Here is a 14001-nt window from a genome sequence, read left to right as displayed (position 1 = left end):
GTATCGCTGTGTCCGTAATGACCCGACCTATAAAACTGTCCCACTAGTTAACCCCTTCATTGAACACCGTAAAAAAAAAAAAATGGCAAAAAACAATGCTTTATCATCATACAGCCGAACAAAAAGTGGAATAACATGCTATCAAAAAAACGGATATAAATAAGCATTGTACCACTGAAAACGTCATCTTGTCCCGCAAAAAACGAGCTGCCATACAGTGTCACCACCAAAAAAATAAAAACGTTATAGCCCTCAGAATAAAGCGATGCAAAAATAATTATTTTCTATATAAATAGTTTTTATTGTATAAAAGCGCCAAAACATAAAAAAATATAAATGAGGTATCGCTGTAATCGTACTGACCCAGAGAATAAAACTGCTTTATCAATTTTACCAAACGTGGAACGGTATAAACGCCCTCTCCCCCCAAAAGAAATTCATGTGATCAAAAAAAGTCATATGCCTGAAAAAGGTATCAATAAAAACGTCAACTCGTCCTGCAAAAACAAGACCTCACATGAATCTGTGGGCCAAATTATTGAAAAATTATAGCTCTCAAAATGTGGTAATGTAAAAAATATTTTTTTGCAATTAAAAGCATCTTTAAGTGTGTGACAACTGCCAAACAAAAACCCACTATGAAAACCCGCTATAATTAGTAAATCAAACCCCCTTTATCACCTCCTTAGTTAGGGAATAAAATAAAAAAAAGTATTTATTTCCATTTTCCCATTAGGGTTAGGATTAGGAATGGGGCTAAAGTTAGGGTTAGGGTTGAGGCTAAAGTTAGGGTTAGGGTTTGGGCTAGAGATGGGGTTAGGGTTTGGATTACCTTTACGGTTGGTATTAGGGTTCGGATTAGGGTTAGGGGTGTGTTGGGGTTAGGGGGTGTGGTTAGGGATGGATTAGGGGTGTGTTAGGGTTCTGGTTAGGGTTGGGATTAGGGTTAGGGGTGTGTTTGGGTTAGGGTCGGAGTTAGAATTGGGGGGTTTCCACTGTTTAGGCACATCAGGGGCTCTCCAAACGCAGCCAATTTTGAATTGAAAACTCAAACAGTGCTCCTTCCCTTCCAAGCTCTACCATGCACCCAAACGGTGGTTCCCCCCCACATATGGGGTATCAGCGTACTCAGGACAAATTGTACAACAACTTTTGGGGTCCAGTTTCTCCTGTTACCCTTGGTAAAATAAAACAAATTGGATCTGAAGTAAATGTTTTGTGAAAAAAAGTTAAATGTTCATTTTTTTTAAACATTCCAAAAATTCCTGTGAAGCACCTGAAGGGTTAATAATCTTCTTGAATGTGGTTTTGAGCACTTTGAGGGGTGCAGTTTTTAGAATGGTGTCAGTATTAGGTACTTTATATCATATAGATCCCTCAAAGTGACTTCAAATGAGATGTGGTCCCTAAAAAATAATGGTGCAAAAATGAGACATCACTGGTCAAATGTTAACCCTTATAACTTCCTAACAAAAAAAAATGATGTTTCCAAAATTCTGCTGATGTAAAGTAGACATGTGGGAAATGTTACTTATTAACTATTTTGTGTGACATATCTCTGTGATTTGAGCATGAATATTCAAAGTTGGAAAATTGCGACATTTTCAAAATGTTCGCCAAATTTCCGTTTTTTTCACAAATAAACGCAGGTACTATCAAAGAAATTTTACCACTATCATGAAGTACAATATGTCACGAGAAAACAATGTCAGAATCACTGGGATCCGTTGAAGCGTTCCAGAGTTATAACCTCATAAAGGGACAGTGGTCAGAATTGTAAAAATTGGCCCGGTCATTAACGTGCAAACCACCCTTGGAGGTAAAGGGGTTAAACACAATCAAACACAATGAAACCTAATTCCTTATTTTATTAAATAATGACACCTACTGTGTGTGCAGCCATCTGTACCGACAAAGACAGGAAGCCCACCTTTATACGGGAGAATTTAGTGGCCGTGATGACCCTGCATGAGGTGGTATTTCAGTGGGCATTAATAAGAGCATGGTATATGTTATCTACCAGGAATGTTCTACTTAGGGAGAGCCAGAGACAAGCCATGTTCTGTTGGTATTTAGGGTTGTTTTACACTTGGATGTCATTTTGACAGGTCCTTAAAGGTTGACCCTAGATAATCAATATTTTCTGACCAACATTCCTAAACTAAAGAAACCTGTGGGAATAACACACTTTCAGATCAGTGGCCTCTAATCTGGGGATAGCCAACTACACCTCTCAGCATGCCCTGATAACTGGTGGTGTTGGAGATCACAGTTGTAGTTGTATTTAAAGGGACAGAAGACTCATTTTTTTTCAATCTGATGAAGCATCAAATACACTTCCAGTATGTTCATTGATAACATTTGGGGTTTATGAATTTGCTAACATCTGCAGATTTCTATCTGAATGCTCCTCTCTTCCCAATTAATGAAAACATTGGGGACAGTTTCATCCACACTTGTCAACTTTTGTGAGGTGGTATCAGCATATACTCCAATTTATAAAGCACACTTAAGGGGAATCTGTCAACAGGTTTTGCTTATATAATATGAGAACATTATGATGTAGGGGCAGAGAGCCTGATTTCAGAGATGTATCACATACTGTAATTTGTAGCAGAGCTCAGAATGCTGAGCTATGTATAACCCTACCCACACTTCTGATTGGCAGCGTGTGTTGGGGGCGAGGTTACACAGATCAACCTGATTTGCCTGCAAGTGAGATCTGATGTAGGGGCAGAAACTCTGATTCCAGTGATGTGTCACTTAGTTTACTGGGTGCAGCAGTTGTGATGGAGTGAATTGTCTCTGCTGCAGATCTAGCAGAGCTCAGAACACTGAGCTGTGCAGAGCCCTGCCCACACCACTGATTGGCAGCTTTATCTGTATAATGTTTGTTGACCGAAAGCTGCTAAACGGGGCAGTGCTTAAACCAGAAGGCACAAAACACCTAGTCCTGCAGTGACAATCTCCTGCAGATAAAACACTGATTGTATTGAAACTATAACACACAGCCTAATAAGTGACACATCGCTGGAATCAGAGTCTCATTCTCTATATTATGTTGTTCTCAGATGACATAGCAAAATTCCCTTCTACAGTACTAGCTGTGCTGCCCTGATGGCGGCCTCGGCCACATGTTATTAGTTATCAATTTACTGTACTAATTCTTCCAAACCAATATTTTCCCATGCCAGCGATTCGACGCTCCTCGTCCTGCGGAGACACTGCCTCCTGAATTTTACGAGGGAAGAATATTGCTGGTCCTGGAAAGAAGAGATCAAATCACATTCATAAAATGTGACAAATTTATTAAGAGGCAACGGGGCTGTCGTAGACTCGCTCTATAATTTACTTTCTGGCATCAATTATAGTAAATCTGTTGGCCTGTGGGAAGCCACGCGGCTCTCATTAAGCCAAGCCAAATTTTAAAAAAGTGATGAGCGATATAAAAAATTAAAACGTCATAAAGTTTGGCATAAAACAGGCCAGTATTCTGGGGTAGAGACGTCACAAGTCTTTAATACTGGTTGATGGAAAATTATTACAATTCAGGGATGTACGAACCACAGAGGCCATCCCATGTGAACCGTGGTTAGAAGGGACCTACGCCCCTTACTGTACAGTAGAGAGATCCAGAGAGGACCCCCTTTTCAGAATCATGAAAAAGGTGTGGCAAGAAAAAAACACTCTGATCCTCATGGGGGGAGCTATTCTCTACTGTTAAAGAGGTCTAAAGTATCCGGTTTTTGCTCTCATTTATTCCCACTGCTACCCTGAGTATTCTCTTTTTCATTTTTCTTGCATTTTCCATACAGTTCCAAAGATATGGGCCTTTTTTATGCTTACAGGTCAATAATGCAAAGCAGCCTCTAAAGCCACGCCCCAGAGGATCCCGAGAGCCACGCCCCAGAGGATCCCAAAAGCCACGCCCCTTAGTGCTAAATAAAACAGCCCATATCTCTGGAACCGTATGGCTGACATTAAAGAAAAAAAAAGTGGACTTCTCAGGGGAGCAGCGGGAATAAAATAGGAACAAAAACTGTCCACGTTTGCCTGATGACAGATTCTCTTTAAGTCTTCACTTTTCCATGTAGGTCATTCGTCAAATTGCATGGAACATGGGAGCTCAACCATCACCCCCTTCCCCAGATATCCTGTGTATTCTTAGATTTCCCCAGGCTGGAGCTAATGTACAAATTAGGGAATTGTTATTTAGGCATTATTCGAACATTTTCAGCAAAGTTTTGGCCTTCTTTACCGATCTATCTGCCTTTATTTAGATGTAGGCAGGCTGCCATTTGCCCCACAGATTTCCATGTGAAAGGTGGAAGAGGACGTGTTACGTGAAGAATGTACTGATCCAGTAAGTCGCCCGTCTCATGCCGCAGCGTTTTTTCCGAGCACCTGAGCGATGTAACCAGACGGTATACTTACAGCGCACGCACCGAGCTGAGAACAAGCCGTTACAACCGCACATTTTACACTTTCAATGATCTCATGTCTGGGAGGGAAGGGGGGGAGACGGCTTTGCGTATTATTACATCAAAGGGGTCCTTAGCGTTGCACTGTGCGAGAGAATACCGCCCCACCGTGACTCCCCGGTGCCGTAATCACTGGATGCATGATCTGCTCTCTGCGCTCCCCCTGCTACACTCATCGCTTCCGACAGCCTGAAACACAGTCATTAATGGAACAATACCTAGATACAGAACAGTTGTTGTGAGCAGGCCCTCGCCTACAGCGGAGCAGCTGCATAGTGGTCTACGTGGTCTGGTGGCACGGATCAGTGAGTCACAGAAGGGAGGCAGAGGGCGCACTATTTCTAGGTGCACGCCAGCGCCTTTCGCAGTAAACCAGTCTGCTGTCATCGGATTCAAAAAGACGAAAGCAAATATATTTTACCACCTAAATGTTTCTGCATCGGGCTCCATTTCCAAAAGTTTCAGCCTGGTAAGGTGTCATAATGGGGTATTCATACTAATTGTTAGATAGGTATGATATGAAGCCCATCTATGGGACCCCAACTGATAACATGAACTGGGGACCGTTTCGCCCCTGTTCCTCCCTGCTTCTTGGTAATGAAGTGGATGATGTTGCACGTGCCAAAATCTGCCAAATATAGCCGAGGGCAGAATAAGGACGGATCGGCCTCCTGCGCCACCCCACTGCTCTTGGCTGCAGTCTTGCTGCCCGGGAAGAAGATCAAAACCCTATATCTATGGATTCCTGATCTTAGAAATATCCTCTGCACTATGGAAAGGCAACCATTTATTTAGGCATCAAGGGTAAAATTGTTCATTTTCTGGTTTAGTGCACATTACCTAGGTTTCTGGCCACCTCTGCTGTCAATCAGCGGTGGTCGTTCTCCTAGGCAAAGAGAGCAGCGCTGACAAAGTCTTTGCTATAAAGTTTGCAAGTGCTGCTTTGAAGCTGGCTGGATCGCCCCTTCACACCATGCCTGTCATCAGGAGTGCACCGTCACCTGGGAAGCAGGAAGCGGGGAGGCAGGGGAACGGTGCGCTCCTGATGACAGGCGAATAAGTGTTTGGTTCAGAACAGGAAGGTGAACACAGCCACATTTACTGGAAAAATGCTTATTACAAGAACAATACCCTGCACAAGCTCCTCCAGCTTTGTAAAAACTCCCCAGGTTCTTTCGCACGGACGCCTGTCTAAATTCCCCTGATTTTTACATACTGTCTATGTGTGTGTTCCTCACTGTATGGCAGCAGAAGCCATTCATCATAAATAAGAGCCGAACAATATGCAGCATAGACTAAGCCCCAGAACACATAGATCTCCAGTGGTCTCCCTATCCTACATACCACAATCAAAAAGCATTCAGACGCACACAAGATAGAAGGCAATGGGGGAGTCGGACACTATCAGACTAGCTGTCCAGCAACTCTCAAAATCAGCCAGTAACACATCCAAACTTGCAAAGTTTCTGCACAGTAAAAAGTAAAAAATGTCTACATTTATGTTTGTACTGTCTTTTTTGCATGCATTTTCATGGTTTTTGGTGTTTTTGCATAAAGTGAAGAATACACAACTGGAAGTGCTGAAGAATTTCATAAAAGTGCTGCAGAATTTCATAAAAGTGCTGCAGGATTTCATAAAAGTGCTGCAGAATTTCATAAAGGTGCTGCAGAATTTCATAAAAATGCTGTGGAATTTTGATAAAAGTGCTGCAGAATTTTATAAACGTGCTGCAGAGTTTCATAAAAGTGCTGCAGAATTTCATAAAAGTGCTGCAGAATTTCATAAAAGTGCTACAGAATTTCATAAAGGTGCTGCAGAATTTCATAAAAATGCTGCAGGACTTCATAAAAGTGCTGCAGAATTTTATAAAAGTGCTGCAGGATTTCATAGAAGTGCTGCAGAATTTCATAAAAGTGCTGTGGAATTTTGATAAAAGTGCTGCAGAATTTTATAAACGTGCTGCAGAGTTTCATAAAAGTGCTGCAGAATTTCATAAAAGTGCTGCAGGATTTCATAAAAGTGCTGCAGAATTTCATAAAGGTGCTGCAGAATTTCATAAAAATGCTGTGGAATTTTGATAAAAGTGCTGCAGAATTTTATAAACGTGCTGCAGAGTTTCATAAAAGTGCTGCAGAATTTCATAAAAGTGCTGCAGAATTTCATAAAAGTGCTACAGAATTTCATAAAGGTGCTGCAGAATTTCATAAAAATGCTGCAGGACTTCATAAAAGTGCTGCAGAATTTTATAAAAGTGCTGCAGGATTTCATAGAAGTGCTGCAGAATTTCATAAAAGTGCTGTGGAATTTTGATAAAAGTGCTGCAGAATTTTATAAACGTGCTGCAGAGTTTCATAAAAGTGCTGCAGGATTTCATTTTCACTATATCCTCCATGTTGCACTGTCTATTGTTGGCTGCAGAATGATTTAACTGAGAATCAGTCAGTGAGCAATGAAAGTCCATCATAGAACTGTTTTGACTGTCTTATGGGTGAGTTTGTACCTCTTTTATCTGTCTCTCACCTGATTTATGACCACATAAAAGATGAATGTGTAGAAGAAAGATACTGTAAAGGCCAAAAGGTGACTTTTTTAATACAACCCAATTACAAAAATGATTTTTAGCACAAAATACATGCATTTAAGGAAAAAAAATCCCCAAAGATGGAGAATCCTTTTTTTTAATTGCTTGTATTTAGGAGTTAATTTTTGTTCTTGCAGTTGGGCTTCAATAAAAATGTTGCACTTTAATCCCTTTTTAACATTGCACGGTCTATTACTGTCTGCAGAATGAGCTCACTGATAATATGTCAGTGAGCTCCTTCTGATGGCACAACAGGAGAGTTCCTAACTCTTTTATCTCAGCTGATTTATGACCACATCAAAGTTGAATGTGCAGGAAAATAAATAGACTGTAAAGGCCAAACGTGTACATTTTTTCATAAAAGCCAGTTACATAAATGATTTTTAGCCACAATAACATGCATTAAAGTAAAAAAAAAGTCTCCAGAGAAACAGGGTTGTGCACCTTGGCTTTTTTTAATTTTACTTTAATGCATGTTATTGGGGATAAAAATCATTTTTAATATTCTGTTTCATTAAATATGTTTTCCTTCTTAAGCTTCTGTGTTACATTGTATATTGCTGGCTACAGAATTAGTTAACTGAGGATCCATCAGTGAGCTTGTTCTGATGGGATAGTTTGTAGTTCTTTTTATCTGTCTTTTTCTGAGCTCCTGTCTGCTAATTTATGACCACATCAAAGTTGAATGTGCTGAGCTCCTGTCTGCTAATTTATGACCACATCAAAGTTGAATGTGCAGAAAAATAAAGAGCCTGAAAAAAAATAAACGGTGCAACATTTTTAATAAAACCCATTTAAAAAGATGATTTTTAGCACAAAATACATGCATTTAAGAATAAAAAAAATCCCCAGAACCCTTGAGGACTGTTTTCTTCTTTTACTTAAATGCAGATTAGGCTAGTAATTAGTTGTTCTACTGGATTTCATTAAATCTGCTGCACTGTTTTCCTTCTTCGTTACTTCTGTGTTGCACTGTCTCTTACTGGCCGTAGAATGAGTTAACTGAGAATCTGTCAGTGAGCTTGTTCTGAGGAAAGCGTTTGACATTTTTTTTATGTCTTTTTCTGAGCTCCTCTCTGCTCGTTAACAACCACAGACCACATCAAAGTTGAATGTGCAGAAAAATAAAGAGCCTGTGAAAGCCAAACGGTGCAAAATTTTTAGTAAAACCCAATTGCAAAAATGATTTTTGACCCAAATACATGCATTTAATTAAAGAAAATGTTCCCAAAGATAGACAACCTATTTAAGAAAGATGCAGCATGTCTTGTGCATTTATGAGTGCAAGGAGCCCCAGTGATATTATCGGGTGCATAATACATAGAAACAGGGCTCTGTTATCAGATACAGAAATAGTTATCACCTTTAATAGTAATTAACAGCAGCGGTAAAGCGTGTGCTGTCGGCGTGCGTCGTGTATACCTTGCACATCACCGTGGTCTCTCCTGTCTTCTGAGTGGAAAGGTTAATTACTCTATCAGTCCCCTATTTATTATGTACAGCAGACATTACCGCAGAGGGAATTCCTCCTGACAGGTGACTGCAGCTGCTGTAAAACTACAACTCCCAGCATACCCTGACAGCCCCAGCTGTTGACGACCCCTGCCTATTCCCTAGGTACAGTCCTGCATTTTGAAAACACGGAAAAATCTGAATTCTAGTAATGTTTTTCCACAAATTAGAGTAGCAGCGCTGAATTTGTCCTTTAACCCTCTGAGAGCATCATTCGAAAATAGCTTTAGCAAAATGGCACCCAGCCAACAAGGGGTTAAAAGCCGCACGGTGATGCTTGTCAGGTCCTTGGGATGTGGATGCATCTTCCCTCACCACAGCGAAGCTCTGACAAATGTAGGATAGACATCAAGGAGTGCAGAACAATTTGATGACTAAGTAGAGAGGATGGCAGCAGCGCGGAGGCTGACATAACTTAATGACAGGTGACATCACCTCAGCTGAAGACCGCAAATGTATGAATGGACCTCGCGTGTCGTGCCGAGCTTTTCATAAATGGTAATCAAAGGGCCGTCTCTACGACAAATAGATGTGTGTGGCACGAGGACGTGAGGGGGCATCTGAGAAGAGGTCATTTCATGAAGCCCAGAACATGAGCTGATGGGCACGTCACGCAGAACTGCTTACCGTAACCTCGGGCCGGAGAGGCCCCATAGTCAGAGATCTGCTCCATCTGCTACTTCAATACCTACAGCTTGATACCACCCTCACAGGCACCGTAACTGGCACCACTACCATAATACCACCATGACGAGCACCACAACTGGCAGAACTACTGGGATACCACCATGGCAAGCACCATAACTGGCACCACTACCATGATACCACCATGATGAGCACCATAACTAGCAGCACCACCATGATACCACCATGAGGAGCACCATAAGAGGCACCACTACCATTATACCATCCTTAGAGGCACCATAACTGGCACCACTACTATGATATCACCATGACGAGCACCAGAACTGGCACCACTACCATGATACCACCATGAGGAGCACCATAAGAGGCACCACTACCATTATACCATCCTTAGAGGCACCATAACTTGCACCATTTAATATGATATCACCATGACTAGCACCATAACTGGCACCACTTCCATGATACCACCATGATCATCACATAACTGGCACCACTAACATGATACCATCCTCACAGACACATAACTGGCTCCACTACCATGATTTCACCTTGACGAGAACCATAGCTGGCATCACTATCATGATACCACTATGACTAGCACCATAACTAGCACCATTACCATGATACCACCATGACGAGTACCATAACTGGCACCATTACCATGATACCCCCCACAGAGGCACAATAACTGGCACCACTACCATTATACCATCCTTAGAGGCACCATAACTGGCACCACTACTATGATATAACCATGACGAACACCATAACTGGCACCACTACCATGATTTCACCATGACGAGCACCATAACTGGCACCACTACCATGATTTCACCATGACGAGCACCATAACTGGCACCGCTACCATATCACCATGACGAGCACCATAACTGCCACCACTACCATGATACCACCATGATGAGCACCATAACTGGCACTACTACCGTGATACCACCATACTGAGCACCATAACTGTCACCACCACCATGAAACCACCATGATGAGAACCATAGCTGTCACCACTACCATGAAACCACCATGATGAGAACCATAACTGTCAACACTACCATGAAACCACCATGGTGAGAACCATAACTGGCACCACTACCATGATATCACCATGATGAGCACCATAACAGAACTACTGTGATACCACCCTCACAGACATCATAACTAAGACCACTACCATGATACTACCTTGACGAGCACCAGAACTGGCACCACTAATATGATGCCACCTCAGAGACACTATAACTAGCACAATCACCATGATACTGTCACGGGCACCATACCTGGCACAGTTATCACATATGCCTCACTTATAGCTGTAAGTCCCTGTTCTCTGTATCCGTACTAAGCCATTATATTGCACTTAGACTGGAATGCATCCTGCCAAGCAACCAGAGCCCAAGTACCAGGCAAACCTTCCTGCATGCCATCTCATGGGCAGTGACGGGCGACAGCCTGCAAGCAACCAGTCATAGTATGATACAGAAGACACCCACATATCACGTCAAACAGGTGTGCAGCACCCAGGGAGGGCACATCCATCATGTGGGAGGCACTTTTGTTATGCAGAGTGACTGGAAGCCACCCAACAGGATCAGGGCTAATTATAGGCGCCTATTAGGATAACTGCACTTTATAAGCCCAGCAGAGTACTACAGTGCACATATTACATAGCTGCCATCAACATGCAAGGGCGAGAGGGGCACAGACAGCAGAAAACACCAGGCTCTTACCTGGCACATAGGCTGAGGCAGGAGCCATATCCCAGGGGGCACCCTTTTTGCGCCATCTTTCCAGGGATTCTGGATTTTCCCGAGTCTTAATTTGCATTAAAAGAAAACACACGAAGAGCAGAAGAGGAGGAGGAGGAGGAGAAGAGCAGCAGCAGCAGCCATCTGTGGGAAGGAGGAGTGAGAGACGGTGGCTACAGGGGATGGGAGGGGACATACTAAAAGGAATGACAGCTTCAGTCTGTAAAAAGGAATGCCAACTACATACAACGAAGCGGAGAAGTGCGAATATTCCAAAAATACTCAACAAGATGGCTTTCTCCTATATTGCACGCGGAACGAAGAGGAATGGCAACTGTTTTCTAGGGCATATCTGTGCAAATATTCACAGAGGAAATGGGCACAGGTTACGCGAAAAGTCCACATCGACTCATTTCATCCATCAGCTTTGTTCTCCATGGATTTTTGACTATATGGATTACAACCGCACAGAGTGCCAAACGTGCAAACTGTGTGCCATGTGGCACTGCTGCCCGGGCACGAGGGATGGCATCTAAGAAATACCTACAAAATGCAATATTTACCAAATATTCAGCTGTGGATACTGTTGTATGGAGCAACACCATGCTCTGTGAGCTAAGGTTGGTGAACGTCATTTATCTAGTCCTAAAATGGTCACTAAAATTTACATAAATCAATTGTACAAGTGAATATAAGAAAGTTTGTAATATATTATCAGAGAATTCTGGGCTCCTGGGACAGTTTGGAGAAATGGCCACACCACTGGTTCCTTGATCAAATCAATGCAACGCCGGGCTGTTAGTGTACCGTGAATGAATACCAGAGATGTCCGGCTACTGTACATTATGTCACCCCGGGAATAGGACCGATGTGGCATTCATTCAAGAAGGCTTCTTCATGATGTTGCCGTGACCATTGACCCGGCACCACTAATCTAATCTGTGACATAATTGATCTGCAATTGCAAAGGGAGCTGCCAGCAGTGGATCTTGATGATTTGCCCAAGTGCATTCAGCATTGGAGAACCTTCCTCAGACAATCATTAATAACCTCATTGATAGCAGCCAGTGGGTGTAAGTGCACGTGGCACTCATACTCCATATTGAACAGATAGAGAGGTTTTAAAAATTTGGCTCGCTTTTTTATCATTTGCAGATCATTACCTTGTTTATTCATCCTGTAATTTCCATCATTCAATTACTCTTCTACATGCTACAATTTCCACTTTCAATATTGAGGAGTATATGTATATAATTATAGGGATTCACGCTCTCTGGTAGGCATTAGGCATTCGGCCTTTAGGTAGCATTCACATAAGCTATGCGGTTTTGGTCCCAGCACATGCAGTTTTTATTGCTTTCCACAGGTTGCATAGCACCAAAACACTCATAACCATAAATCTCTAGCCTTGTAACAAAAGAGAGCCTAGCCACTCTGAACTAGCCCGAGCTCGGTCACACACAACAGCTATTGTCCATAGCAACCAGTGATACTTGCAGTTCTCTGCACACAGCCTGTGCAGACTCTTCTCAGGGAGGGATTCGGTCCTGTCTCTCTCTTCGGCTCCAAGACACATCCAGTCTGGTCAGCTTCCTCCAGCTGACTGATTTAGATGCAGAGCTAGCAGGTGCACTAATCAAAGCATGCAGCACTAAGATTTAACCCTAGCTTACCTGGCATTGCTACATGCCCCTACTCTGCCCAAAGCTGAGGGCTGGGCACCACCAGCCAACCCACTGTGCCTAAAGAGGGCCACTTTACCAAAACTGACTTTGTGACGGGGCATGGTCAATTCTGTATTGTCTTCTCTGAAACCTCAAAATTTCTACAGGGCTTGGAATTGACGAAAACTGGAGGCTCATGTTTGATGACACAAGTGTGACCTAGTATCTCCAAGAACCTTCCTCTGTTTTTGGGTACTAATTTCCGGCCATGTTTTCTTTGAGAAGGTGACAGATTTCCTGCTACTTTGACAGCCGAAACATTAGTTTCTAATTGGGCTGATAAGCAAGGTTTCCATTGAGTTTCTATCCTTCCAGGGTTTTAGCGGGCTGCTATGATATATGGTGTAAAAATGCTACTCACTTTGGAGCAATGTGAGGTATTACAGGTACCGTTTCTATTTAAAATCCAAACTCAAATACAGGCCTTGTTCAGCTCAAAGTACAGCATAAAGTCCATACTACAGTGCTAGTTAGCTCACTCAGCTCAGAGTCCAGCTTCTTAATCCTTTAGCAAATGTATTCAATCCAGGAGATCTGCACACCTCCATACACACAGGCACGTGTGAGACAAACAGCTCTCAATATACAAAGTGAACCTCACCCAGGGGTGGAGATGGAGCGCCCTCATGGGACTGTGGGGTACTCAGTACCGGGTCCTTCGGTTCACGGGGGAATGTCACAGTGGCTGACCCGGTCCGAGGCCCTGGGATGTCCGTAGTAGAAGGGAAAGGTCTTTAAAGGGATATGTTCATGACGCCACCTGTGGTATTCGGTCAGGGTGACATACGCTGCTTCAAGGGGTCCACTGGGGTGATGTTATGGCAGTTGGATGATATACCTTCCCACAGGTGAAGTATGTCCCCAGGGCTTCCCAGTGTGTAGATGGTGGATGGTGAGAGGCGCAGAGAAGAACGAGGACACAAGTGTGCAGTCTCTTTACCTTTTACTGAAGGTTTCAGCATCCACAGTCCAGAGCACCAGACCACAGGGCAGGCAGAGTCCGGCCGGTTTGGAGGCAAATCCAGAGTCCCCTTTTTTAGGTAGAAATCAGTAGCCTTCCTCTAGCGCTGAGTGTTGTATTATCTTACTGCTAAGCTTCTCATAAGATCCTCACAACTATTGGAGATGTTACAGACGTTATGTCTCTCTCTCTCTGTCCCCCGATGGATAGGACAAACCCGTATGACCGGTTGCTTGAGGCGTTTTACAGGGACTCTATCATGCCCCAGCCTCTGAGGGGTGCCACCTTGCCTCCTGGGTGTAGGGGCGGACAGGTAACATGAAATAAGCTGTC

At 43.0% G+C, this 14001-nt stretch overlaps 1 protein-coding gene across 1 annotated transcript in view; it reads right to left on the bottom strand.

The window, feature by feature from the left end:
* Positions 1-11063, bottom strand: part of BAHD1 (bromo adjacent homology domain containing 1) — a 192355-nt gene extending 181292 nt beyond the window's left edge. Inside the window, exon 1 of the mRNA XM_069729644.1 lies at positions 10966-11063. The gene's annotated coding sequence lies outside the window, so the exon portion shown is untranslated. The remainder of the gene's footprint in view (positions 1-10965) is intronic.
* Positions 11064-14001: the final 2938 nt, after the last annotated feature.

This window comes from Ranitomeya imitator, chromosome 1 (assembly GCF_032444005.1).
Source record: "Ranitomeya imitator isolate aRanImi1 chromosome 1, aRanImi1.pri, whole genome shotgun sequence".
Taxonomy (NCBI): Eukaryota; Metazoa; Chordata; class Amphibia; order Anura; family Dendrobatidae; genus Ranitomeya; species Ranitomeya imitator.
Note: the sequence above shows the minus strand (reverse complement) of the source record. Positions and strands in the feature narration are given on the sequence as shown.